This window comes from Bos indicus x Bos taurus, chromosome 1 (assembly GCF_003369695.1).
Source record: "Bos indicus x Bos taurus breed Angus x Brahman F1 hybrid chromosome 1, Bos_hybrid_MaternalHap_v2.0, whole genome shotgun sequence".
In the NCBI taxonomy this organism is placed as follows: Eukaryota; Metazoa; Chordata; class Mammalia; order Artiodactyla; family Bovidae; genus Bos; species Bos indicus x Bos taurus.
This window is the reverse complement of record NC_040076.1, coordinates 55818649-55845129: the sequence shown is the minus strand read 5'-3', so window position 1 is coordinate 55845129 and position 26481 is coordinate 55818649. Positions and strand designations below refer to the sequence as shown.

The 26481-nt window shown below is 41.8% G+C and overlaps 1 protein-coding gene across 2 annotated transcripts in view; it reads right to left on the bottom strand.

Moving 5' to 3' along the window:
* NECTIN3 (nectin cell adhesion molecule 3) overlaps positions 1 to 26481 on the bottom strand; it is a 195817-nt gene that overhangs the window by 30759 nt on the left and 138577 nt on the right. The window contains exon 10 of one of the 2 annotated variants that reach the window (XM_027515793.1): positions 18926 to 19310. The exons of the other annotated variant lie outside the window; for it this stretch is intronic. The gene's annotated coding sequence lies outside the window, so the exon portion shown is untranslated. Of the gene's footprint in view, positions 1 to 18925; positions 19311 to 26481 lie in introns of those variants that run through there. 2 annotated transcript variants of the gene reach the window in all.

Genomic DNA, 26481 nt, shown 5'->3' with positions numbered 1-26481 from the left:
TGGCCTGCTGTTGTGTTGGAAGGTAAAACTTTAGGCTTAGAATGGCAGTGAGGTGTAATTTGCACCTGCTAAAGCACAAACCCATGCATGGACCTATCTGTTTAGTTGTAATCAGAATCATAGATTCTGGATCTCAACACCCAGTACCCCCAACACCACTGTGTGTGTGCGTGCTAAGTCATTCAGTCGTGTCTGACTCGTTGTGACCCTATGGACTGTAGCCCACCAAGCTCCTCTGTCCATGGGAATCTCCAAGCAAGAATACTGGAGTGGTTTGCAATGCCCTCCTCCAGGGGATCTTCCCAACCCAGGGATTGAACACATGTCTCCTGCAGCTCCTGCATTGGAGGCAGATTCTTTGCCACTGAGGGAAGCCCCCAGCACCACCATACATATACTCAAAATGTATACATGTTTTAAGTTCATCTCATAAATGACTATAGAAAATTATGTAGAACTAACTGATGAAACTAAGCCATAAATTTGACATTTGAATGCTCTTGTAGCCCCAGGTAACATCCAAAAGCCACAATTTAATTTTAGACCCAGAGTGAAAGGTTTATGACCATGTTATTCAAACAAACACATGTTGCTATGAAATGCCACTCTGGTCAGACCATCTGTTTATCTGGGTGAATTCATTCAGTACACAGATCTGAAGGAGGATAAATCAGCTGTTTTTTGGCATAAAGGGGTCTGCAGAGAAGGCCAAAGTCTGTAACTCAGTTTCTGCTCATCCATGATCAAGCTCAAAGCCCTAATCAGAGTCTAGTGGTAAAGGGCTGATTTGAAATGGCAGCCTCTGAGCTCTGTTTCTAATGTCTCTCTTTCTAGAAGGTGCTTAAGATCTTAGGTCAAAACAGAGTAATTACTGTTAACTGACCGTTAGGAAAGACCCTGATCCTGGGAGGGATTGGGGGCAGGAGGAGAAGGGGACGACAGAGGATGAGATGGCTGGATGGCATCACCGACTCGATGGACATGAGTTTGGGTAAACTCCGGAAGTTGGTGATGGACAGGGAGGCCTGGCGTGCTGCAATTCATAGGGTCGCAAAGAGTTGGAGTCGACTGAGCCACTGAACTGAACTGAACTGACCATTGTTATATTGCTCAATAAAAATCTCATTTGGTAAATTTAATAATTATGTATTTTTTGTTTTATTTTGTAAACTGTGTCTTTTTTTATTATAGTTAATTCACAACATTGTATTATTTTCAGGTATGCAGCGAAGTTCTTTTTCAGATTCTTTTCTATTATAGCTTATTACAAGATATTGAAATAAAGTTCCATGTGCTATATAGTAGGTCCTGTTGGGTGTCTGTTTTATATATAGTAGTGTGTGGGTTTCCCAGGTGACTCAGTAGTAAAGAATCTCCTGGCCAATGCAGGAGAGGTGGGTTTGATCCCTGGGTCGGGAAGATCCCCTGGAGGAGCGCATAGCTACCCTCTCTAGTATTCGTGCCTGGAAAATCCCATGGACAGAGGAGCCTGGTGGGCTACAGTCCATGGAGTTGCAAAGAGTCAGACATGATGAGCGACTGAGCACACACGCATGAATATAATAGTGTGTTTGTGTCAATCCCAAATTCCTGATTTATCCATCCACCTCCTTTTCCCCTTTGGTAACCATAAGTTTGTTTTCTATCTCTGGGTCTATTTCTGTTTTGTATATAATTAAGTATTTTTAAAACCAAAAATCTGTGAGGAAAACAATTTCAAATATTAGTTTGTCCATACTTCTTAGTGGAAGGAATACAAATTTGAAATCAGACACGTTTTGAATGTCTGCTCTTTTTCTTGACCAGCTATAACTTGGGCACGTTACTTCAACTCTCTGAATCTGTTTCCTAATTTGTAAAACAGGGATAAGAAAAACTACCCCTCACATTTCATGAGAATTGACTCAATAACTGGCACACAATAGATGCTGGATAAATTCTCTCAAGTCTTTTACTGAGATTTTCTTAAGTAACACATTTCTTTGAATTGTTATGCTGCTGCTGCTGCTGCTAAGTCGCTTCAGTCGTGTCCGACTCTGTGCCACCCCATAGATGGCAGACGACCAGGCTCCCCCGTCCCTGGGATTCTCCAGGCAAGAACACTGGAGTGGGTTGCCATTTCCTTCTCCAATCAGGAAAGTGAAAAGTGAAAGGGAAGTCACTCAGTCATGTCCGACTCTTCGAGACCCCATGGACTGCAGCCCACCAGGCTCCTCAGTCCATGGGATTTTCCAGGCAAGAGTACTGGAGTGGGATGCCATTGCCTTCCCCGTGAATTGTTATGAGAACCGACCAAATAATTAAGCACGGCTCACTAAATGCTTGTTCTAGTCCTTTACTGAGATTTTTCCATAACAGAGTTACCATCAATTCAAGGCAGTGTGTGTAAGTCGTGAAGAGTGCAGTTCCTGAAGCCAGACTGCCAAGCTATAAAGACCAACTGTAGCATTTTTTACTTAGAAATATTTGGACAAGTTATTTCATTGCTGTTTCCCAGTGTCCTTATCTGTAAAGCGTGGATAATGACAGGATCCTCATAAGGACTAAATGAGTTAACATAAAGCACGCTGAGCAATACCTGGGGCCTGGGAAGTGCTAGATAAGGGTTAACTATCAGTATTATTATTACCTAGCAACCTAGATGGCATATTCAAAAGCAGAGACATTACTTTGCCAACAAAGTTTTGTCTAGTCCAGGCTATGTTTTTTTCCTGTGGTCATGTATGGATGTGAGAGTTGGACTGTGAAGAAGGCTGAGCACTGAAGAATTGATGCTTTTGAACTGTGGTGTTGGAGAAGACTCTTGAGAGTCCCTTGGACTGCAAGGAGATCCAACCAGTCCATTCTGAAGGAGATCAGCCCTGGGATTTCTTTGGAAGGAATGATGCTGAAGCTGAAACTCCAGTACTTTGGCCACCTCATGGGAAGAGTTGACTCATTGGAAAAGACTCTGATGCTGGGAGGGATTGGGGGCAAGAGGAGAAGGGGACAACAGAGGATGAGATGGCTGGATGGCATCACTGACTCAATGGACATGAGTCTGAGTGAACTCCGGGAGTTGGTGATGGACAGTGAGGCCTGGCGTGCTGCGATTCATGGGGTCGAAAAGAGTCGGACACGACTGAGCGACCGATCTTATCTGATCTGATCTGATTATTATTACCAAGTGTTGTTTAAAAACTTATATTTCATGGCTTGCATCTATTACATTCAAAGATTTTTTTTTCTCTCGATCACTTAGTAAAATAATTTCTTTTCCATTGTTTTATACTAAAAATAGGTAAATCTGGTTCTCTTCCTTCCTGCCTCGTCAAGTCTTCCCAGATGACACTATACTTCAAATGAGGGATCAATGACCTTTATAAGTCTCTCCCAGGAGGTGGAGCCAGCTCTAAGTTTCTTTTGAACGTCTGAAAAAATTTTTTTTGGTTTTTTCTTCTGGTAAATCTGCCCTCAGGCTTGACATTCTCTAGGGTTTCTTCCTGCATTAAAATTCTGTGAAGAAATCCTTTTCCACTCATGGAGATGATTAGGGAGAAAGAAACAAGTTTATCTGAATCTCTGTGGGAAAGAATTGAATAATAAAAATGGAACTAAGACATCCTTACTGTCTCCTCTTCTTCAATGATGAGTCCATTAATACATTTCAAGGCCATTCTATCACAATAGCTCTATACAAACTTACTTTTTGCTTTTCATCTTTATAAAACACCATATTTAATTGTATTAAATAAAATTTTCTACAACCCTGAATAATAGCAATGGTCCCCTTTGCAAAGAGAAAGGTGCCACTGCTGTTCTCCAAGGACAGGACAAGTCTTTTGGGTGAATTCACATTGGAGTGATGTCAGTTACATTGGAGTGATGTCAGTCTTCTTGAATACTCTTATGCTCTTCTCCTCTTTGACCAGGATATGATGGCACCCCAGGTTGGGAACACAACCACTGCACAAAGTGCAGCTGCCAGGCTACACTCTGAAGCCTAAATTGGTGTGACAGTTCTGTGCTCTATGGACCAGCTGAAGATTTAACGTCAGCATTAGCCAAAGAGGGCAGAAGTGGCAGTTCATCTCATTCAGTTTGGCTCTCCTAAAATAAAGGGTCCTTAAAAGAACATCCTGAATTTTTTCTCTTTCTTCCCTCAGAAAAAATCCCAGGCTCTCATCCTATTTCAGATCCTGGGTCACATCACAACACCTATGAGGCATTAGCAGTCTCCCAGGGCTCATGAGAGTTCCCACTTCAACAAAAGAGATCTTTATTGGCAGTATATCTGACTTTATACAGAAGGAGTGCTCACCCACCCAGTGTGGCTCTAGGGCCTATGAGAAGCCCCCTGAAGTTCCTCCCTCCCTGCCTGCCTACACTCCCATCAGAAGTGATTATTCAGATAATTACTGGGCAAATAATTTGTAATCTGAGGTAAATTGTTTCTGTCTTTTGTTGACCTTTGAAAAAATGAAACTATCACAGCAAAATAGGAGAGGACAGATCTGATTTTTATACTGCTTATCAGATATCTAGACTGTTTGAAAGCTTAGTATTCTTGCCTGGAGAATCCCCACGGACAGAGGAGCCTGGCGGGCTAAAGAGTTGAACTCTACTGAGCAACTAAACAAACATGTGCACACACACACACACATACACACACACACATACATCAAGCTATGCGGGGCTCCCCAAGTGGTGCAGGTGGTAAAGAACCCACCTGCCAATGGAGGAGACATAAGAGACTGGGATTCCATCCCTGGGTGGGGTAGAAGATCCTCCTGAGGAGGAGGTATAGCAACCCACTCCAGAGCTCCCTCAAGATACCTGAAGCCAGAAGTACAGTGACCATAAAAAACCAAAATGTGCTGGGACAGCTCAGTTTCATGCATTTTTTTTTCTTCAAAAGAGGCTTTTTGCTAAATATAACTAGAGATGATCTAATGTTTACTTTGGAAAGACTTTTCTAAGACAACTTGGAGGAATGTGTCCATTATCCCACATGTTCTTGTTTGAGGTTAGGCAAATACAGCCTTTATCATAAGGAATGCATAAGTCAGAGCTGGGTGACTTGGTGATCTAAGAAGGGGTGTCTGGCTGAGCTCAAGCCAAGTCTGTGCAGGAGGCTGGGGCAGAGCCCCGTCCTGCCCACTAGATGCTGGGAGGGAAAGGTGAGGAGCACACAAAATCCGCCCCCACATGGGCAGGTCTGCTGCAGCAGGAGGAAGGTGGGCGTTTTACAAAACCACAAAGCCACAGGTGGGCGGTGGAAGGCCGCTGATGTTTGCGTCTGACCGGATCCCAGCCTCTCCCTCCTCATACAAATGACTTGTGGGAAGTTTCTCTAGGAAGTTACTCAAAATCTGTTTCAGGGGGGAAATTTTTTTTTTTTAAATAGAAGACACCCATTGTTCTAGGAATTCAAAATTACTTTCAGTCTTCCTATGTATGTTCTGAGTGTATTAGCACTTCCTTCAGTGAACTCCCCAGAGCTGATGCTGACTTTTTGATCTGGAGAGGAGCCCCGCACTAAGCTAACCTGCACACACCCCTCCCTGTGGCTCTGGCAGAGCCCCCAGGACACAGAGGTCAGTTCGCAGCTCAGTTTAAGTTCCAGCGTTTGTGCCGAATGGGGTTCGTCTCAACAAACACAAATTTATGCCATTATGATTGTCGAGCCCCACTCCTTAACTGTTCCTCTTGAACATGAGAAAGTATGAGTTGTAGATGTCAGCTCAGAAGCTGAAAGTATGTAATTTCTCAAGCAGTATAACAGGCAAACTCTATGACATGCACATCACTGTTGCTTGAATGTCCCTCCTCTGGACAAGCAGGGAGATCCAGGAGGCAGCTCAGGTTGATAGAAATGTTTCACTTAAACTCAAGTCTGACTACCTATGTGTTTTCAATATTGTTTTGTGATTATAAAACTAATACGTATTTACTGAAATGTAGGATCTCTGACAAAACACAAAAACATAAATATAAAAATCTATTTTAACCTCATAAAGGGGTGCTGTTAATGTTTTAATGTATTTATCTCAGTGTTATTTATACAATACGCATACACAAGCACATTTGCATGCCTTACCACTTGTGACATAACTGAGATTACAGAATATAGTATTTTGAATTATACTGCTTTCAATTTATATATCATTAATATTGTCCATCATGTAAAATATTCCTTGAAAACATTTCAATGGCTGCATATTGTTCCATAGAATAAATGTACCATTATATATTAACTTTTCTCTATTAATGAGTTTTTTAATTTTTCCAAACTTTTGCTTTTTCAAATAATAATTTAATAAACATCTTGATACAAGAATCTTTGTCTGATTGTTTTACTATATCCATACAGTAGATTGCTAAATGGGAAATTACTGAGTATATGGACTTTCTTTTTAGAAAGATGTATTAGTTTTTATTTCTAGAGGAAGTGTAAGAGAGTATTATTTTGTTATCTTGTTTTCAATACTGAATAGTATGACTTAAAAGTTCTTTATTGCTATAAGCACTGAAAAACAGCCACTTCATTGCTGTTTCAAGCCTCATAGTTTTTAAGAGGCTTCATTTCTCTAGGTAAAAACATCATTGTGTGTATAGCACATTTTCTTCACAATGTCTACAGACCATCCTTAATTTTCACAAATGCAACTGCTTGGTGATAACTATGATATTCTTACTGTAGGGTTTCAAGAAGAACTCACCAGTCTCTGAGGCTATGCCTGTGGAATCAACACACTAGAGCACAGGCTGCAGAAAAGGGAGGAAAAGGGGATGGAGCTGAGAAGGGGCCACTTCTCAAGGCTGGATCCGACCCTGAGGGATAGTCCTGTCAGAGCTGCTATAGCAGGAGGACTCTGGACACTGGGAAAGGAGGTGCTGGGTAACAGAAAAGAATCTTAGGATACAAAGGTATTGAGACAAGCAGTGAATAGCTTGTCTTACTGAGGATGTTCCTGAGAGGAAAGCCTCGGGAGGATGCTGGAATGACAGAAGCCATTAAACACTCTTACAGCCATGGGTGTCGGACAGAGCTGCTCACTAGAAATGGAACAGGTCAGACCTGCCCATCTGGCGGGTAGTACTCAGCAGAAAATCATCCAGCTAGGAAGGCAGAGCGTGGTGTCCCAAGTATAAGGTGACAAGCAGACGGATTGCTGCGGTCCACTAAGACGGCACTTGACACTGGAAGTTCCTTGGGTGATCCCTGCTGGGTTTCCCTGACCTTGAAGGGGCATGGAGAGCTAAACACATTGTCAGCCCGAACAAAAGGCTAGACAAAGGTGTCGCAACAGGCAAAGACAGACCCCAGCCCTTAAGTGTGGTTTGGGGAAGGACCTGAAAAGGTAAGGTGACCCTGGATGATCTGATGATCTGGACAAATTAGGTCAGATCTTTAAGCCTAGACATCAAGACAAGAGGCCAGGTTTCTAGAGCTCATGAGTAAGGACTGAGCTGGGCATGGAGATCCTCAAGAGACTCCATGCATTCTTGTGGTGACGCCTAGGACTGAGGCCAGACTTTGCCTCTGGATGGGGCTGTGAGGTCTTGGCTATGGGGACTGGCAGGCTGAGATGGCATAGGGCCAGGGATGTCATCTGAAAAAACAAGCAGAGAGCCTTTGAGGACACCCCCAAACGAATATTGCATTTTGTTCTCACCATGCATGTTCATGAACGACTGGATGCTTCAAATGATAAATTGCAAGAGATTTATGGATGAACGGGGAAAAAAATGTATTTGTAGAGGCCTGGTGGGGAATGAACAAAAACCACAACTATTAAAGTAGGCTAAATGGAATGAACTAGCAACCAAAATGAAATGTGTTGTGACACTAGTCAGAGGAGGCTAAAAAGCAGAAGGATTTGTAGGGATGCATTTTTTTAAGGCCAGCTTGTAAATCAAGAGCATGAGATTAATGATGACTTTGAAATGGTCAAGGTATTGAACTGATTTTCTTAATCTGTCTTTAACAAGAGAAATGGAACCAAGCGGCCGTTTCAATTAGGAGGTAATAGGGAGTTTGCAAAAACATCCACAGTTGGTAAGAAAAATCTGGTGACCATATAAATATGCTGCTCAGCAGGTTCTGATGAGATTCACCCTTGAAGTGATATCTGCAAATAATCCTCACAATGGAGGGAAAGGGTAGGCAGAGTGGGAAGGGGTCAGGAGACTGGAGAAAAGATGGAGGGGAAGCAGCCTATTGGGAGAGTGCCCTGTAAGCAGGCTGGTGGAGATGGGTATTAGAAAAGAGTTCTATGAGAAATCCCCAGTACTGTGTTGGGAGGGAAACATTCGAGCAAGCGAGTCACCACTCCAGGAAATACACCTTAGGATAAAGTAGTTAGGAACAGAGGGAAGGAATGTAGATGGTGATCAGCATCACCATGATTTCCCACATGTCTTTATGTGTTAAAAACATAAAGACAGTTTGCCAGATCACTATGAAAGACTTTTTTGAAAGAGCTACCCTAGTTTTGAAGAGTGTAGGTTACATTTTGTTCAATCCAGTAAATATCTGCCCAAGACACATTACATGCCTCATAGATGTTGGAGGGGGTGGAGAAAGCATAAAAAACCCCAAAAAGTTACATCAAGTCCCTGCCTTTATAGAGCTTATGAACTCCTGGAAGTACCCAAACCAAATGGGAAAATAGTGCACAGTGGTGTAAGCTAACTTGTCAGCATGGGAGGTGCAGGCTCTGACGGTCAGGCCCAGGGACAGAGCTGCTCACGTGGACTATCCCTGACATGACAGTCCTTCATGACATGACTTCCCTTCATGTCAGGGAAGACATGCAGAAGAGGGCACCTGAAATGGGCTTTAAAAGGAGGAGAGGAAAGGATCTAGGCAAAGAAAAGGGTGTGGGCTCCCCTTGCAGAGGTTAGAACAGCAGGTCGTGTGTGATGGGAGAACAATGACCCACCTCCCAGAATATTGGAAATAAAAGCAAAAATAAACAAATGAGACCTAATTAAACTTAAAAGCTTCTGCACAACAAAGGAAACTATAAGCAAGGTGAAAAGACAGCCTTCAGAATGGGAGAAAATAATAGCAAATGAAGCAACTGACAAACAACTAATCTCAAAAATATACAAGCAACTCCTCCTGCTCAATTCCAGAAAAATAAACGACCCAATCAAAAAATGGGCCAAAGAACTAAATAGACATTTCTCCAAAGAAGACATACAGATGGCTCAACATCACTCATTATCAGAGAAATGCAAATCAAAACCACAATGAGGTACCATTTCACGCCAGTCAGAATGGCTGTGATCCAAAAGTCTACAAGCAATAAATGCTGGAGAGGGTGTGGAGAAAAGGGAACCCTCTTACACTGTTGGTGGGAATGCAAACTAGTACAGCCACTATGGAGAACAGTGTGGAGATTCCTTAAAAAACAGGAAATAGAACTGCCTTATGACCCAACAATCCCACTGCTGGGCATACACACCGAGGAAACCAGAATTGAAAGAGACACATGTACCACAGTGTTCATCGCAGCACTGTTTATAATAGCCAGGACATGGAAGCAACCTAGATGTCCATCAGCAGATGAATGGATAAGAAAGCTGTGGTACATATACACAATGGAGTATTACTCAGCAATTAAAAAGAATACATTTGAATCAGTTCTAATGAGGTGGAGCCTATTATACAGAGTGAAGTAAGCCAGAAAGGAAAACACCAATACAGTATACTAACGCATATATATGGAATTTAGAAAGATGGTAATGATAACCCTGTATACGAGACAGCAAAAGAGACACAGATGTATAGAACAGTCTTTTGGACTCTGTGGGAGAGGGAGAGGGTGGGATGATTTGGGAGAATGGCACTGAAACATGTATAATATCATATATGAAACGAATCATGATCCATGATACTGGTTGCTTGGGGCTGGTGCACTGGGATGACCCAGAGGGATGGTACGGGGAGGGAGGAGGTAGGGGAGTTCAGGATGGGGAACACGTGTACACCTGTGGCGGATTCATGTTGATGTATGGCAAAACCAATACAATATTGTAAAGTAATTAACGTCCAATTAAAATAAATAAATAAATAAATAAATAATAAAATATAAAAAAAGAAAAGCAAAAAAAAAAGAAAAAGAAGCTGATGAGAATAGAGAGCTCAGCTGGGAGGTGGGAGGTGCTCAAGTAGACAGGAAGAATTCCAAGTTGCAAAGGGTTAGAGTCCTCAAAAAAAAAAAAAAGCAGAGGCCATGATTTGGTCCAACACAAGGAGTTATTTCGGTGTTCTTGAGTTAAGAAAGTGATGTGAGAAGAGTAAACTTACAGAAAAAGGGCCAAGAAAGAATTAATTCCACCCTGGAAAGGGAGGAGGGTTAACTAGGAAAGCTAGAGATGAATGGGAGTTTTGCAGGTTGAGAAATGGTGAAAAGGGTGTCCTGGTCAGACCATACACAGACACAGTATTATGGAAGTAGGTGTAAAGCTCCAGAAAGTCACCCAGAGACAACTATTATACCAGTGGAGTATGTAGAGGGAGTGGCAGATGAGATAAGAAAGGTTACCTGGGGCCAGATTATGGAAGGCTGACTATCCAGCCGGAGAGCAGACTACTCCAGGCAATGAGAGGCTACTGAGCAACTTCTAAAGCAAGGAGTGACAAGACCAGAGTTATAGCATTGTGCAGGGCAGGCTGAAGGAAGGAAAACCATATCCAACTAGGAAATAAAAGCTCACTCCAGCTTATTAATATTCTGTAACTACCCTTTAGCCAATTTGAAATTAAGATAATTAAGATATAACTGAAATGTATGTTAATAATAAATTTTACTATATATTTAAAAAAAAAAGAAAGTAAGAGGTCCAGCCTTGTAGAACACAGGGAAGATTCGAGCAAGGACAGATGTTTAGGAGGTTATGTCTACAACATGAACATCACTTTTCCTGCCCAAACCCTGATCTAACTACCACAGCCTCTTGGCTAAATGCTTGAACTGTTCTCTGAATCAGACACCCTACAGGGGTCCTCTCCTGCTTTGAACATTTCCATCATGGCAGCCAGAGTGATCCTTTTAATGTATGAGCAACGTATATCACTCCTCTGTTGAGAACTCTCTGATGACTCCTAAACCACACAAGAAGCACAGTCCTCATAATACCCCACAAAGGACTGATTACCTGATTCAGTCAGTGCCTACCTCCCTTTCCTTCTCAGATTTCATCTTCTACTTACTCACTCCTAGTCCTCAAATGTGTAGGCCACACTCCTGCCACAGGGCCTTTGCACCTGCTGCTCCCGCTGCCTGGATAGTTCTTTCCCCAGATGATATCCCCTAGACCTTCCCACTTCCCCCTAAATATCACCTTCTCAGTGAGGCGTTCCCTGGACACTCTACCTAAAGTTATAAACCCTATGCCCCCAACATTTTCTAACTCCTTTCCCTACTTTGTTTTTCATTCATATGCATCACTTTCTAACATACAACTTATTAAACTGTTTCCTGTCTCTCTTACCCTCTCCACCCATGTTTGTTTTGTCCATTGCCATAGTCTCAGTATCTGCAGCAGACCTTGGTAGGCACTGAATCACACATATCAGATAAATGGATGAATGAATAAATAAATGTCACAGAAAGCTGAGAAGGGTTGAGAGTAAAATGGCTGAGAGCTCCAAGATGGAGAATTTGGTGATAACTATGGGGAGCTGTACAAAGGTGTCAGAGCCAAGGAGGAAACAAGGAATGCACACCCTCTCCCCAGAAACCCTGCTCTTAACTCTCCTTATCAGCCCTGTCTGAAACATGAGGCTGGGTTTTATAGAAGGGAATGGAATGTTCCCTTCTATGAAATGTGCAGAAGGCTGCACACTTTATAGAAGGAAATCATCTTTGAAGCATGATGTAAAACTAACTGAGACCCATTAAGTGACCTGCTAGGACTTCCCCAGTAGCTCAGTTGGTAAAAATCCACCTGCAATGCAAGAGAACCCTGTTTGATTCCTGGGTTGGGAAGATCACCTGGAGAAGGGACAGGGTACCCACTCCAGTATTCTTTGGCTTCCCTGGTGAGTTAGTTGGTAAAGAATCCACCTGCAATGCGGGAGACCTCAGTTAGATCCCTGTGTTGGGAAGATCCCCTGGAGGAAGGCATGGAAACCCACTCCAGTATCCTTGCCTGGAGAATCCCCACGGACAAAGGAGCCTGCGGGGCTATAGTTCATGGGGTGGCAAAAAGTCAGACATGACTGAGTGACTTTCACACTTCACTTCACAAGTGACCTGCTATACGAAAAAATCTCAACCTTTTCTTTCCAGGATATTCCTGATGAGGTTTTCAAACATGTACTTCCCCTCTTCTATCTTTAATTCTCCTTGATATTACTGAAAATAAAATCCAGTTTAATACTGGTCAGAAATCAGTATTAGTATGTTCTATTCACTTTAAAAGTTTATTATAAAAAGAGTCTTTTGAGGTTTCTTATGACAAATATAATTTACTGTTTTACAATTAGAAATTTCAAAGAACCTCAGATATGAGGAAACTGAAAATAAGGAATAAAAATAAAGATATGAGATGAGTGATACAAAGGACAGGATGGGAATGTGAGAGTGAAAAAAAATTGAGGATAAAACAAGAAATGGGTGGAGTCAAGTTTTCGCTAAAGTGCTCTTATAAAGAAATACTGGTAGGACTAGAGTTGAGTTGAGATCAATGCAAGACTAAACCAATGGCAGGAATAGAGACACAGACACAGAGAACAGACGTGTTACTGTGGTGGAGGGGACGAGGTTGGAATGAACTGGGAGAAGAGCATTGACAGACATACACTGCTATGTGCCCAGAGCTGGCTCATTGGAAAAGACCCTGATGCTGGGAAAGACCGAAGGCAGGAGAAGGGGACGGCACAGGATGAGATGGTTGGATGACAACACCGATTCAATGGACATGAGTTTGAGCGAACTCTGGGAGATAGTGAAGGACAGGGTAACATGGTGTGCTGCAGTCCATGGGGTCGCAGAGTCAGACATAACTGAGCGACGGAACAAGAATGTGTAAAACAGATAGCTAGTGGGAAGCTGCTGTATAACACGGGGAGCTCAGCTCAGTGCTCTGTGATGACCCAGAAGGATGGGATGGTGGGGTGGGAGAAGGCTCAAGAGGGGGGACATATATGCATACATATTGCTGATGCACATTGGTGTACAGAAGAAACTAACATAACACTGCACACCAACTATACTCAAATGATCTTAAAAAATGAACAAACCAGTGGAGTTGGGGTGGAGGACAGGATGGGCCTGCTCCTGTTCAGAGATGGACAAGAGGAGCTGGAGCAAGGCTTTGCAAAAGTGCTCAACATCTCTGCATCCATCTGGTAATATGTGGTCCAGATGGTTAAGGACATAGAAAGTGTGTGCGGAAGGAACTGGGAGGCTGAAAGGACATTAGCAGTTAACAGTGTTGGGGAACGGAGAGACTGACATGATGGTCTTTCACATGAGTGAAGCAGGTAAGAATCAGTCTTTATACACAAAACTACAATCAATATCACACCTCTTTCTTTTCTTCTAGTCAGCTTTTCTAAAACCATGTTTCTACTCCAACAGGTGAGACTGGAAATTCAAAGCTATTTTTGTAACATTCTTTTCTTATTTGTTTCAAGATTATTTCAAAGTCCTGGGGTCTGACACAGTGGTGAGGAGGGGTGGTGTCTCTTCAGGTTCACCACCCTACTGCTCTTCTCAGCTGAGACTAGGACAATGAAGAGTCTCACCGCCCATATTTACTGGGGAATTGTTCCCTCTGCTGCTGCAGCTGCTGCTGCTGCTAAGTCGCTTCAGTCATGTCCGACTCTGTGCAACGCCATAGACGGCAGCCTACCAGGCTCCCCCGTCCCTGAGATTCTCCAGGCAAGAACACTGGAGTGGGTTGCCATTTCCTTCTCCAATGTATGAAAGTGAAAAGTGAAAGTGAAGTCGCTCAGTCGTGTCTGACTCTTAACAACCCCATGGACTGCAGCCTACCAGGCTCCTCCATCCATGGGATTTGCCAGGCAAGAGTACTGGAATGGGTTGCCATTGCCTTCTCTGAGGCTCTTCTAAATACACAGAAACACCCGAAACTCTGTATCTCTTGACACCAACCATCCTAGAGCATCTTTTTTTAGTTTGAGAGAAATTGCCTTTCTCTTCAAACTCTGTTCTCAGAACAATGGGTTTAGGCTTCTGGGAAAAAACACAGAAAAGAATAAAACCTCCCCTGAGATGAAGAAAGTACTCCCTTGAAAGGGGAAGGAGATAGGGGCAGAATATATAGAGAAAGTATGATAATTAAACATTATCTTGCAACTTACAAAGACTCCCTAGTCCAAGAATAAATTAACAGTAACCAATCTAATGAAAGTAATCAGCTTACTTCAGTTTCTCTCTTGGTGTAGTCAGTGGAAAGGCACTGCCCACATCTCCTTTCAGAAAAGGACTTGCCCCAGCTTTCAGCTCCCGGCTTGATCCTGTTGCAAAGGGCCTCTGCACCCAAGAACATGCCATTTCTGGGCAGCCTACATCCAATGAGGGGGGCAGGGCATGGACAGGAGCCATTTCAGCTCAACGTGGGACATGCGTGCTACAAACCTCCCTGTGGATGGATCGATGCTTCACAGACCTTCCTCACAGTTCTAATGTCTTTCTGCCCTATTTTGCTTCAGCCCCTTACCTTCCACAGGTGTTTGTCTCAAAAAAAAAAAAAAAAAAACAAAGAAAAAAAAAAAAAAAACGCCCGTACACTCAAATCCTGTCTCATCATCTGCTTCCAGAGAAGCCAACCTACAACAGTGCATCCAGGGGTGGTCCTCAAAGTATATCAATAACACAGGATTTGGGGGCCAAATCCCTAGTCACATGCCAGGCAATGAGAACCCAGCTGGTGATAGAGGGAACACGGGCACCCTCTGGCCCAAGGGGACAGTCCTAAGGAACATGTAGGAATTATAAGGACAATGGGATTGTGTGAATTTTGCTAAGTGCCACTGATATACACCAGCGCATCCCTGGTGGTTCAGGTGGTAAAGAATCTGTCTACAATGTAGGAGACCTGGGTTTGATCTCTGGGTTGGGAAGACCCCCTGGAAAAGTGAGTGGCAACCCACTCTAGCATTCTGGCCTGGAGAACTCCACGGACAGAGGAACCTGGTGGGCTACAGTCCATGGGGTTGGGAAGAGTTGTACATGACTGAGAAGCTAATACTTTCACTGATACACAAAGCATAATGAAAAGCTGCAGGCAATTATTAGGCCATAGAAAAGTCAAATATAAAAATCAGAGGATCTCCCTTAAGTTAATAGGCTTGCATATCTTGCAGCTGAGGCCAAACTCAGGAGTAGACCTAGTGCTGATCTCCAGAAACGGTTAAACACCTCACCAAGCAGACCTGTTACTAGTTGGGGGAAAGGAGACGCTGACACTTGGGATGGGAATATCTTGGAAGATTCCCCTGAAAATGTTGAATCTCCAGAATCCTGGGATGACCAACTGTCCTGATTTTCAGTGACTGAGTGGTTTCCTGGGCGGTGGGACTTTCTGTGCTAAAAGTTCGATAGTCCTGGGCAAATTGGGACTAATCTTTGTCCTCTGTGCTGCTGTGCTTAGTGGCTTAGTCACGTCTGACTCTTTGCAACTCCCCTGAATTCTCTGCTAGCACTTCCCTCTTGCTTGGAATCAATATAGACGTCACCTCCACCTTCAAGATAGCATATGCTCTACTCAAGATCTACCCACACCTCTCCTCCTGGCTACTAGGCTTCTAAGTAGGATTAAGTCACAGCATAATCACCCTGGGAAATGCTGGGCCTGATAAGGAATAAAGGGACTTCACTCCAAAGAAGCTGCAAGGCCTAGCCAACATTCACTGGCAGATGCAAGGCAGTACCAGTTGGACTGGGTTCTGAGGCTGTGTGACTGAGCAGGGCTGGAGCATAAGATCAGATGAGGGAGAGTTTATTGATTTGGGAGCATACTTCAAAGATACAGGATTTACAACCTGTCAAGAACCCTAGGAGATGATGTCTAGCATGGTACCTAGAAGCATGAAAAAGCAATGGTCCATCTACTAAGTGAAGTTGGAATGCCAGAATGTCCTGGAATATAGAGGAGCAAAGAATTAAAGGGCTTAGGGGTATGGACATATCAATCACGACATAATTCTATATTATGTGAGGCCTGAAAACTAACTAAAAAGGCAATACCATGTATCAAGGTGATGCTAATGAGGCATGGCCTCATTATTTGCCAGGACTATCGTAACGAGGAGCTTCGGTATCACCAATGCTCAGCAATGATGAAAGTACCACAAATGGAGTAGGAGAGTACCCTTCCCCACGAGAGAATCCCACATTCTCTTGTTGTTGTTGTTCAGTCACTAAGTCATATCCAGCTCTGTGACCACATGGATTGCAGCATGTCAGGCTCCTTTGTCCTCTACTGTGTTCCAAAGTTCGCTCAAATTCATGTCCATTGAGTTGCTGATGTTATCTCACCATCTCATCCTCTGCTGCCCCCTTTTCCTCTTCAATCTTTCCCAGCATAAGGGTCTTTTCTAATGATTTGGATTTCTGCATCAGATGGCCAAAGTATTGGAGCTTTGGCATCAGTCTTTCCAATGAATATTCAGGGTTGATTTTCTTGCTGTCTAAGGGACTCTCAAGACTCTCCTCCAGCATCACAGTCTGAAGGCATCTGTTCTTCGGCACTCGGCCTTCTTTATGGCCCAACCCTCACACGTGTACATGACTACTGGAAAAACCAAAGCTTTGACTATAAGACCTTTGTCGGGAAAGTGATGTCTCTGCTTTTTAATATGCTGTTTGGTTTGTTAGAACTTTCCAAGGAGCAAGCATCTTTTAATTTCACTACAGTCACCATCCACAGTGATTTGGGAGCCCAAGAAAATGAAAGCTGTCACTACTTCCACTTTTCCCCTTCTATTTTCCATAAAGTGATGGAACCGGATGTCATGATCTCAGTTTTTTGAATGTTGAGTTTCAAGCACCTCTTTCACTCTCCTCTTTCACCCTCATCATTGTGTGAGAATCCCACATGATAAAGGCCAAGTGTGCGAATGCCTAGCAAGCCAGGTGGATGAAGTTACCCTAATGAACAGCCAGGTAAGAGCAGCAGCCAAGGGGGCCTGCAGAGTGTTATGGTCTTACAGGACCACCAGTGGCAGCTTGTCCTGGGAACCTCTTAGAAATGCAGTTCCTCAGGTCTCTTCCCTGACCGACTGAGTCAGAAACTGCAGGCGGGACCCAGGAATCTGAGTTTTAACTAACTCTCTGGGTGATTCTAATGCAAGCTGAAGTTTGAGAACCTCTGAGTTAACGGAACACAGGTAAATCAAGACCAACTTTGAAAGCAGGGCTATGCCTGAAAACCCAGAAAGTCGGCATGTGCTATACGTTTTAGAAAAGGCTTTGTTTCTTCTTTAGCCAATACAACAATGGGAGAGTTTACAGAGAAGTTGCAGCTTAAGTCTCTATGCCCTGCACATTTCTACTTAGAAAATCCAAATTTTAGGGAATTAGCAACTGTGAGCTCTGAGCAATTGAACAGTTCTGCCCATCTGCTGCACTGAGCAAGGTAACATTCTTCTGCCCAGCAAAGCAGTTTTTGGTTTGCTTTGAGCTGAGAAATGCAGGTCAAAGGCAACAATCCCACACTGCACCTCTGGGCTTTACCATCAGTAAGTAGGAGGAGAAGTGTTTAGAAGCAGAGAGGCAGATTGTGGACAAAAAGGCTGGGATGTTCTTAATCATGATTCATGAACTAAAGACAACTTGGAAACTCAGGTGGCGCTGGTGGTAAAGAATCTGAATGCAAATGCAAGAGATGCGAGGTAGATCCCTGAGATGGGAAGATCCTCTGGAGGAGAAAATGGCACACCACTCCAGTATTCTTGCCTGGAAAATTCCACAGGCAGAGGAGCCTAGCCGGCCAGTCCATAGGGCCTCAAAAAGTCAAACATGACTGAGCATGTGCATGCACACACATACACAGACACACAATTAGACTAGAATTTCAAGGGCTAAAGTTTGAGATATGAATTAATTATTTTCTGGATGATTTTCCATCTAATTTCTCTAGAGCTTTTTTGCAGCAATTTCAGGTTGTAGAAGGGATTTTTTTTTTCCCCCACGTTTTACTTCTTGGTGAAAGCATAAATCTCAAGGCTTTTCCCAGAACCTCTGGGGAGAAGAAATTCAGAGGCAAAAATATCTGGTTGCAAGAGTTCATGATTCTGTTATCTAAACATGAACAATCATCATACCCAATTTTTTTGACTCCTAATTTGAATTCTTCTCCAAACTGACTATTTGTGTAGAGTATGTCTGCTCTTTTGTTTACTGGCTATTTCCTACCCATTCAATACCCAACTAAGATATAACATGTTCACCTTTGTTCTGACTTCATTCCAACACTGCTTTGACCTTCTGGGAAGTGTGAGGGTATGTAGTTATCTGTCTTGTGGCAATATGGCCATGATTTCAGAGAATGAAGGCTGAGAAAGAGCCATAGGCTATTTGGGAGTCTAACAATATAATGGCAGGACAGACAGGTGTGGAGGTGAAGACCAATGACAGTCAGGAAGATGGTAGCTCTAGTTTCTGATGACTCTATGTCATACGTGCAGTAAGAGATGGTCTATGTCAACACTGTACTAGCCAGGAGGCACCACCTTGCAGGTGCCAACTGTGTATGTCCCTTCCCAACTGAAGTTTCCAATAAATGAGCATGGTAAGTTTCTCTATTTATTTAGGTTTTCTTTGATGTCTTTCATCAGCATTTTATAATTTTCATCACTGAGACCCTATATAGATTTTGTTTAATTTATACCTAAGTATTTTATTTTCTTTGGCACAATGGCTCACGCTTTCCTCTACATTGATGAACATACACAGTGTATTTATAATATTGGTTTAATGATCTTTCTTTATCCTCTAGGTCAGAGGTTAGCTAACTATGGGTCAAAACCAGCCTGCAATATGACCCATGAGCTAAGAATGACTTTACATTTTTAAAGGATGGTAGAAAACAAAACAAGACAAAAAAAACACATCATCAGCAGTCAGGGAAATTATAAAACAGTGAGACAGCACTTCATACCTACTAGGATGGTTATAGTTAAAAAGAGCAGATAACAACAAGCATTGGTAAGAATGGGGAGAAACTGAAACCCTCAAACACCGTTGGTAGGAATGTAAAATGGTGCCGCAGCTTTGGCAAACAGTCTGGCAGCTCCTCAAAAGGTTCAGTCTGAGTTCCCACATGATCTAGCAATTCCACTCCTAGGTATATATGGAAGAAAAATAAATACATATGTTCACACAAAGGCTTGTACATGAATAATACATAATTCTTTCCAGAAAGTAGGAACAACCCAAATATTCCTCAACTGATGATTGGATAAATGTGGAATATCTATACAATGGAATATTATTCAGCAATAAAAAGAAATGAATAAATGCTGTAAGCATGGTTGAACCTTGAACACATTATGCCAAGTGAAAGAAGCCTACATATTATGTGATTCTATTTACATGTAATGTCCACAATAGGCCAATTCACAGAGATAGAAAGTAGACTGCTGTTGCCAGGGGCTGGGAAGGGGAAGGGGGACTGAGGCAAGGAGCAAATAGGAGTGGGCTTCTTTCTGGGGCAATGAAAATAGTCTAAAATTGGCTTTGGTGATGATTACAAAATTCTCTGAATAACTAAACAGCATTGACTTTTAGAATTTAAGAGGATGAAAATTATGGTATCTCCATAAAATGTTTCTTTTAAAGTGGTTCCTATTTTGAGAGCTAACAGATCAGTAAAGCATCCATCCCTAAAAAAATTCAGGAATTCCAAGTTAAAAAATGTAAGAACATATTAAAATTTATCATCTAGCACTAATACCATTTCAGTAAAGAAGGGACATTTTAACACCTAAAGACTAATCAGGAATGAAAACAGTTTTTAAATGGAATAAATTCAGTTTCATTTAAAAAGTATTAAGTAATTTCCACAAGCAATTACAATAATATGTAACTTGTCACGTTTTAAAAAATATTTACAATATTGCTTGAAGTATAAAAGTACTCCTGTTACTATTGTTAAAATCATTTTTAAAAAAGGACTTCAGTATAGAAATTTACTACTTCTATGAAAGACGTTCTTTAAATCTTGAATTTTATAGTCATGTAATTAGGTTACTAATCTTTATGTATATTTTAATCATACTTTATTTATCAATAATGAAAATGAAAAAGTTTAGTTGATAAAAACTTTATTCAAAACATATCAAGAACCACATAGTTCAAAACTGCAAAAATAAAAGACAATTTCTGGTAACTTAAAAATAAAGAGTATCTATAAACAACCACATTAACATCTACTATTTATAATACAATTTCAAAACCAAAGCTAATCTCTGTATTTCTATATCTTGATACATTTGAGCTAGAATCCTCCTCCTTACCTCACTATATTATTATGCAACCCCTTCAGTTTTAACAGTTAAAATATAACTTGGGTATTTTCTGTATACTATTAATCTCTTCCCATACTGAAAAATTGAGACAGTTCAAATGATTAGAAACTAATTTTCACTTAAAAAAAAGAACAGGTTAGTAAAACATTTCTTTTGAAAACTTCTCTGAATTGAGCTACACAAAAACACATTTCTACTTGAGGACTCTCCAGATTATTCACTATGCATTTATATATATATATAGTATAAGACATTTGAAAAAAAGCTTTTCATCTTTTTTTTTTTTTGGTCAAGATTCACACTACCCAGGTGCTGTGAAACAGCAGAATTAACCCCAGTTTATAAAGGGAAAACAAAGGCACCATAGTGAGATCTCACCAGGGCCAGAGTGAGACCACATTTACTTTCTGATTTATGTCCACAGCCAGATTCTCTTTCTGGACGACATTAATTTGTTCAATGATGGAAGTAAGTGATGTGGGATTTATTGTGGGAGAACTAGTTCTGGCTCTGTAGGTAAAAAGTTCACAGGGTGGACAAGGTAGAGAGGACAATTTCAGTGTGAAACGGGTTAATGAGAAGAAAGTTAAAACCGGAGTACAGACTCTATTCAGACAGAGATCACTTTTCAGACATATAAATAGCAAAACAAGGATAGGAAAAAATAATAGCTATAGAGTTTCTCATTTCTAAACCAAGGGGCTTTTACAAAATCACTTTAAAAGTAGGAGCTTTCTTGAAGACAACCCTTAAGCATCTTATTCTCCCCGCGCTCCATAAAACTCCTGTAAGGTGGAGACTACTAATTTTTTACTAGGGATGAAAGTGAGAAGTAATGAAGTTAAGAGGCTAAGAATGAATTCTCACATGGAGAATGAATAGGCTGGAGCAGATGTAATGTCTTAAAGCTTTGGTTTAAAAATAGAAACAGAAGGTAAAGGATAAACAGGAACTTTTCTGGATGGACAAGTGGAATAATCCAGGGATCCAGTAACACCACCACCTACTTAACATTTTTCTACAAAGAACTTGGAATTTCAAGTACATAGTGAAACCTAAGATGACAAATGTTCTTCCGGGTATTGAAATGCTCAGTTGAACGGAATATAGCAATAAGTTCTCATAAGACCACATGAAAAAACAGAGGCATTAATAAGCCACAGTGTGGATAAGTGCAAACTAAGGCATTTAGGACAAAATAATGCTGCCTGTAGCTAAAATATGATGGACATGGAGCCAGCAACATGACTTCTGAGAGGAATTTAATTTAGCCTGATCAATGAGTTAGGGTGGATTAAAGGAAAAAAAAAAAAAAAGAAACAGAAAAGCTGGTCATTATTGGCAAGAATAATGAAAGCTAAAACAACGGTGTCCATGCATTTGGGAATCAATGGAACTCTCGTCTTTATAAACCCACTGTGAGTTATTAAGGGACATTACGAATGCTTGAAATACATTCCTAACCTCTGGAGGAGACACATAAGACATTTATTCATGGCTGTCAGACATATATGTAGCAGGATAGGCCACAGTTCTAAGCCAGTGTGGCAAATCTGATGTTCTGGATTCCCAAGGGGTTTTCCCCTGCAGTCTCCTCCAATCAACTTTACAGTTCAATCCTGTACCACAATAATAAATACAACCGGTTCAGGCCATAATATCAGGGGTCCTGCTGGGCCACAGGGAATCTGATCATAAAATCTTTAAATAGTAATGCTGGGAAAAACCTCAAGAAGGGAACTATTTAGTCTCCTACCTCTAGATGGAGTAAAACATTGAAACATCTCAGAAAGCAGGTTTTTGTTTGTTGAAGATTGTTTGGGATCACAGTCATAATCTAGTAATAATTTCAAGTCCATTAGGTCTATCTCCTTGGAGAAGGCAATGGCAACTCACTCCAGTACTGTTGCCTGGAAAATTCCATAGGTGGAGGAGCCTGGTAGGCTGCAGTCCATGGGGTTGCGAAGAGTTGGACATGACTGAGTGACTTCACTTTCACTTTCATGCATTGGAGAAGGAAATGGCAACCCACTCCAGTGTTCTTGCCTGGAGAATCCCAGGGATGGGGGAGCCTGGTGGGCTGCCGTCTACAGGGTCGCACAGAGTCAGACACGACTGAAGTGACTTAGCAGCAGCAGCAGCAGCAGCAGCAATCTATCTCCTTGGGTCTAAATGACCTGTGTGCGCGTACGTGTATGTGTGTTCGTGTGTGCGCGTGCACTCAGTAAATGATATGCTTCCTGTATAAACTGTATGCAAGTGGCAACTGTAAACAACACAGCTCTAGAATGGGAGTCCTTAGAGGACAGGGCCCGGCCGACCTATAATTCATGGAGGTGCTGCTGTTTTCCATAAATATTCACAACATCTGAAATGCAGGCATTTATCCTTACACCTCACAGCTAGAGGTGACAGATATTGCATATAACTAGAACTTTTTGATCACAACAAACTGTGGAAAATTCTTAAAGAGATGGGAATACCAGACCACCTGACCTGCCTCCTAAGAAATCTGTATGCAGGGTCAAGAAGCAACAGTTAGAACTGGACATGGAACAACAGACTGGTTCCAAATTGGGAAAGCAGTATGTCAAGGCTGTATATTGTCACCCTGCTTATTGAACTTACATGCAAAATACATCATGCAAAATGCTGGGATGGATGAAGCACAAGCTGGAATCAAGACTGCCAGGAGAAATACCAATAACCTCAGATATGCAGAAAGAGAAGAAGAACAGAAAGCCTCTTGATGAAAGTGAAAGAGGAGAATTAAAAAATTGGCTTAAAACTAAACATTCAGAAAAGTAAGATCATGACATCCAGTCTCACCACTTCATGGCGAATAGATGGGGAAACAATGGAAACAGTGACAGACTATTTTTTCAGGCTCCAAAATCACTGCATACGGTGACTGCAGCCATGAAGTTAAAAGACACTTGCTCCTTGGAAGAAAAGTTATGACCAACCTAGATAGCATATTAAAAAGCAGAGACATTACTTTGCCAACAAAGGTCCATCTAGTCAAGGCTATGGTTTTTCCAGTAGTCATGTATGGATGTGAGAGTTGGACTATAAAGAAAGCTGAGCACCGAAGAATTGATGCTTTTGAACTGTGGCATTGGAGAGGACTCTTGGGAGTCCCTTGGACTGCAAGATCCAACCTGTCCATCCTAAAGGAAATCAGTCCTGACTATTCATTGGAAGGACTGATGCTGAAGCTGAAACTCCAATACTTTGGCCACCTGACGTGAAGAACTGACTCATTGGGAAAGACCGTGATGCTGGGAAAGACTGAAGGCGGGAGGAGACGACAGAGGATGAGACGGTTGGATGGCATTACTGACTCGATGGACATGAGTTTGAGTAAGCTGTGAGTTGGTTATGAACAGGGAAGCTTTGCGTGCTGCAGTCCATGGGGTTGCAAAGAGTTGGACGTGACTGAGTGACTGAACCGAACTTTTGGTGAGGGCGGTATGTAGGTATGTAATTTGATATACATCATGGCCTTATCCCCCAAACACTGGCTGGGATATTCTGGGGGAATGGACCAATGAAAGGAATTTATTCCCAGTCTCTGGAATGGAGAATCCTTTTCTTTGTCAATGGTGGTTTCCCTTATCCTTGAAATATAGAAGGAATGTCTACATCATAGTCTCAATTGATAATGTTTGATAAAAAGATGTTTAGTGTCATCTGAATTGCTGACATTCTCTTTATTCTAGTCTACTTGTAGTTCCAAATTTCCACAATCAAACAAACATGACTAGACAATACTTTTCCTATTAAATGGAAATACATTAGAAATAAACTACTTTATATATTTTGGCAATTAAGGCAAAAAGGCATCTGAACCTACTTCTAACCTTTTTGCAGAAATAATGCTAAAGTATTATAAAAAAACGCTAAAGCAAGGTAATAAAATGGGCTGGAAATAGATGTTTATAGATGTGAGGATTTTCTTGCATGTGTGAACTCCAAAATTTTTTTCAACTGTGAATTTAAGTGGGCTTCTCTCCCCTCTTTCTCTGATGCATACATGCATACACATACACACATACACACACCCCCATCCTAAGCAGGAAAAGGCTGCCACTAAGGAGAAATGCCCGCAGGTGGTTGACTTTAGAGCGGTGAATATAGTGCATCCCAGTGTGAAAGTGTGGTAACAACGAATCCTTAAGAAATTCTGTTATGTTGAATGTAATTTAAATTATTTTGGCGATTGTTAAATGGTCTTACCGTACACCCTAGAAGCGTTTAGTTAACATCTGAAATTTCCTAGTTGGGAATATAGCCTCCAAAGGTTGTTAGTTAGCATTCGAAAAGCTTATTTCAGAGGCTACTACCACAAGAGTTCAGCACCAGAGACTTTGTTAATAGGTGATTATTTTCAGTGGTCAGATTAATGGTGTTAAAGGTATGTGGATTGGCAAAAATACTACAGGGCACTCCATCCTTTCACAAACAGGGCATACAGTGCTAGCAAGCCCACCAGCTCTAGGATTCCTAGAGTACTAACCTGCTCTGTGTCTAGAAGTTGAACAGAATCAGGCTGCCTGACATTGAAGCAGCTGTAGTATTACTGGATTCACTTCTAATTGCCCTTTTACACAAAATATTGATAGTCTCTCTAAAAGAATGGAGTGGGAACTTTTTCAAGCTTACATGACAGGTTGACTATTATAGGATGTCTGTTCTGGTGCCTGCTTGTTTATGTACATGAATAATGCAGACTCTGGCTTAAAACCTGATTTCCGTGTAATATACCACCTAGTAAGGTTGCGGGGAGGAGACCTACAGCCCTCATCTACTGGAAGCCACCAAAAGTGAAAGTGAAAGTCACTCAGTTGTGTCTGAGTCTTTGCGACCCCATGGACTATACAGTCCATGGAATTCTCCAGGCCAGAATACTGGAGTGGGTAGCCTTTCCCTCCTTCAGGGCACCTTCTCAACCCAGGGATCAAACCCAGGTCTCCCGCATTGCAGGCAGATTCTTTACCGACTGAGCTATCAGTCAGAAACCCACCAAATCATCTAATAATTGCAAGTGACCAAACTGATAAAGTCCAGCTTACAACAATTTTAATGGAAGGAACACAAATACCTTTCAAGGGCCATAAGATGAATCCAGGCATAGTCCACAGTTGAACAGGCTTACAAACAACAGTTTCTGCAAATTGCCCAAGGATGAAGGGTGTTGCCAGTTCAGCGCAGGAACAAGAGAAGCACAGAACTAAACCACAGGTAGAGGCCCTGACATTTCTACGTTCATTTCAACTGACCACCCCGCCCCCCACACACACATGTGCATGTTGCAGGGAAGCCAAGGACAGGTAAGAGTCTTCAAAGTTAACTAGCAGATTCTGACACTATTTCTTACGTGTGTGTTCTCAGTTGCTCAGTCATGTCTGACTCTTCGTGACTCCATGGACTGTAGCCCACCAAGCTCCTCTATCCTTGGCCTTCTTACATGTTCTAAAATTGAATAGAACATATAAGAAAGCCAAGGATAGAGGAACCCTCATAGAAGAGAAAACAAACCACTGCCTTTTAAGAATTAATCTAAATTCTTATCCCATTATGTCAGAGCAATCCTAAGTCATGCTGACACTAGTTCAGTGTGGTGTGCAAAGAATCTGGTGACCTGCTATTGCAGTGATGATGCATGCTCCTGGAGGTTAGGCTATCTACAAAATCAAGGCTGTGTGTTTAAGATGGAGCATGCACACTCCCCCTTGAAATGCAAAGCTGCAAGCATAAGTGGATAAGCACTCTGGGATTTATTTCTGGTTCAGTGTGTTTTAATAAACCAGTTATGAGAAGAGTATCTAGTATCAGCTGTGGCTTACATCCTTAAGCCTCACTCACGGACCTTGAAGAGTCTGACTTCCAAATTTAACTGTCCATCCTCAAGTGGTCTAGACTCCAAATTTAGAGATCAACAAGCTAATTTTGGATGGCATTTTTTGCTTGAGGGAGCTTGT